This window comes from Microplitis demolitor, chromosome 8 (genome assembly GCF_026212275.2).
Source record: "Microplitis demolitor isolate Queensland-Clemson2020A chromosome 8, iyMicDemo2.1a, whole genome shotgun sequence".
In the NCBI taxonomy this organism is placed as follows: domain Eukaryota; kingdom Metazoa; phylum Arthropoda; class Insecta; order Hymenoptera; family Braconidae; genus Microplitis; species Microplitis demolitor.
Window position 1 is genome coordinate 3,129,112 of NC_068552.1, and position 3,516 is coordinate 3,132,627.

Below are 3,516 nucleotides of genomic sequence, written 5' to 3' on the forward strand. Positions count from 1 at the left end.
GAAACATGTCTCCCGCATTCAGTGTGTGATTGAGTATGTAAATGCACGTAAAGCATTTACATCCAAAGTCCGCCGCATTGCGGCTGGACTACGCTATCAGCATCACACACTGAATAAGGAGAATCTTCTTAATATCAAAGAAGGTTCCCTTAACAGGTTGCGGGCTCTAGTGACTGCTAAAAAGTCACTAGAGAAAAAGCTGAAGCGGCTTACCGATAACTCTTTGTTTCGGTTAAGTCCTTCACGCTTTCTGACACCTAAGACATCTGTTTCTGGCGATTCCCCATCCATCGAGCAAGTAGAAGCTTTCTGGTCCGAGTTGTATGGTGATCAACCGAACGTGAATCGTGACACTCCAGCTCTCAACGACTTCGAAGCATTTTGTCGACAACATTGCAACGACAATGCTGATGAAGAGAGCCCCGAAGTCAGCGTGGAAGAAGTTCGTTCAGCTCTGAACAATGGTAAGAACTGGGCTGCTCCGGGTCCAGATGGCATTAACCTATTTTGGTGGAAGAAATTAACTTCTACCCATAGTCATCTGGCCCGGGTTTTTACAGCGTTCATCAGAGGTAATGAACCAATTCCATGCTGGCTTGTAGAAGGGCGAACCGTGCTCATCCCAAAGAAAGGAGACTTGTCTGACCCGAAAAACTACAGGCCTATCACCTGTTTGAATGCGGTTTATAAGATTTTCACCAAAATCTTGAATAATCGCATTCTGCAGGAGATAGACCCTGTATGGCAGCAGATATACGAACAACGTGGCAGTAAAAGAGGCCTGTCAGGTTGCAAAGAGAATCTGTTAGTGGATCGTTGTGTCATTCAAGACGCGATCTGCTATCAGCGCAACCTGTCAATGGCCTGGATTGACTACCGCAAGGCATTTGACTCAACATCTCATGAGCTTATTCTCTTTTTGCTCAAATGCCTTGGGGTCAATCGCGATACAGTGGGATGCATTCGGCGTACGATGCAGCTTTGGCGAACACGGTTCCACATTTCATGTGGCAACGACAAACGTGTAACCGAAGCTGTACAGTACAAACGAGGAGTCTTTCAGGGAGATTCTCTGAGCCCTCTGCTGTTTTGTATCTCACTGCTGCCAATATCTGTTGCGCTACGCCGCACCCGTGGATACTCAGTGGGTCCATCAAATGATCGAAAGTATTCGATCACCCACTTACTCTACATGGATGATCTGAAGGTGTATGCTTCTGATGAGGAACACCTTCAGACAGCCTTGAATATTGTAGGGGAGTATACCCGGGATGTTGGCATGGCTTTTGGGTTGGACAAGTGCGCGGTCGTTAATCTGGTGAAGGGTAAGTGTTCTGATGTGCGTGAGGATATCGAGTTAGTAGATGGGAGCGTCATTGACCATCTTGACGCCGGAGAGTCGTACAAATATCTAGGGATTGACGGGAGTCCTATGCAGGACGCCTCGAAAATCAAAACGACTCTCTGCAGCGAGTATGTGCGGAGACTCCGGAAAATCTGGTCATCAGAACTTTCCGGGAAAAACAAAGTCTCTGCAACAAACATGCTTGCTGTCCCGGTACTCCTCTACTCTTTCGGTGTTCTGAAATGGGCCCGAAAAGAACTCAGAGATCTCGATATCAAGACACGCAAAGTCATGAATATGAATCGGAGCATGCACCCTAAATCCTCCATCACCAGATTATACCTTTCCCGGCACATCGGAGGGAGAGGTTTACAGAGCTTGGAGTGTCTACACGATCGTTTGGTTTTGGGTATAACATACGAGGTTGTCAATTTCACTGCAGATGAAAACGACTTCCTTATGCAAATTGTTCATAGTCATGAGAATAGGCATAAGGGAACGTTTTTATATAAGGCAGCAATCTACGCGGCAAAATCCCTCGGTCTTGGAAGAGTAAACCCTCTTATCGAACTCCCTAAGGAGGAATTTAAGAGGGTCATCAGCAATGCTGAGCAACAAAAACTGCTCAGCACACATATGGACAAGTCCATGCACAGCGTGTTCTTTAAACACGTGCGTGAACATGGCTTGTCCGAGCAGCTGACGTTTTCCTTCCTCAGGTCAGCTGGCCTGATGTCTGAGACCGAAGGATATATTTTTGCCTGCCAAGATGGTGTTATCAATACTCTTGAATACCGTGCTAAAGTGCTCCAGATGCAGCTACCCGACACTTTGTGTAGGGTGTGTAAGCAACATCCTGAGACGCTTATGCATCTGTTGTCAGCATGTCCTGTGCTGGCAAGAAATGCATATGTCCAGCGTCACAATGCTGCTCTGCGAGTACTTTACTACCACCTAAGACATACTCACGGTATCGATAAAACACCAGTGCTGCCTTATCTGCCAGGAGATATTCCGCAAGTTGTTGAGAATGACCGTTGCCGTATTTATTGGAACGTGCCATTCGCAACAACGCGGAAAATCGATCACAATAAACCTGATATTGTGCTCTTTGATAAAACCGCTCGTGACATTTATGTTATCGAGTTCTCAGCACCTGCTGAGTATAACATCACGGTTAAAGAAGAGCACAAACACGAAATATATCAGGATCTCCTGTTTGAAATTGGCAAACTCTACCCAGGCTACCGTGTCAAGCTTGTCGTACTTATTGTTGGCGTCCTAGGAGGGATGAAACAGACTTTTGTGTCTGCATTGGCTAAAATCCCAACTTGTTCTCCGCAAGTTGAGTTTTTGGCATCGCGGATGCAAAAGGCTGTTATTCTCGGATCCCTCCGTCTCCTAAGGCAACGAAACTTGGCCTGCTGCGCATGCTGATCATCTTGTTGATGAAGCATCGCAGCAGTAATGATTTGGCGCTCAGGTGAGGCCCTCGGTAGAGTCGGACTACCGGGGATAACCCCCTGAGCATTTAACTAAAAAAAAAAAAGAAATAATAATAATAATAATAATAATAATAATAATAATAATAATAATAATAATAATAATAATAATAATAATAATAATAATAATAATAATAATAATAATAATAATAATAATAATAATAATAATAATAATAATAATAATAATAATAATAATAATAATAATAATAAATAACTTCATAATAATTTACACCGCAAAATTCTATAGAAAAAAAAATTATTATAATTTCTAAATATTATGGTAACCATTCCCATAATTTTATGGTAACCATTACCATAATATTATGGTAACTATTCCCATAATATTATAGTAACCATTACCATAATATTATGGTAACTATTACCATAGATACATAGTAACGATTACCATAATTCCATAGGAACGATTCCGATACCATATGGGAATTATACCCATAATTATAGGAATGCTTACCATAATATATATGGGTGCCGTTCCTATAATCGACATTTGAAAAAAACCGGTTACCATGCAGTATGGGAACCATTTCCATAATATATTGTAACTGTTACTATAATTTTCTCTCCATGTACAGTTAGATAAAATCTTTTTTCCTCGGGCCTTATAAAATTTAAATAAAAGATCGTTTTTTTGACAGGATTTTTTTTCGA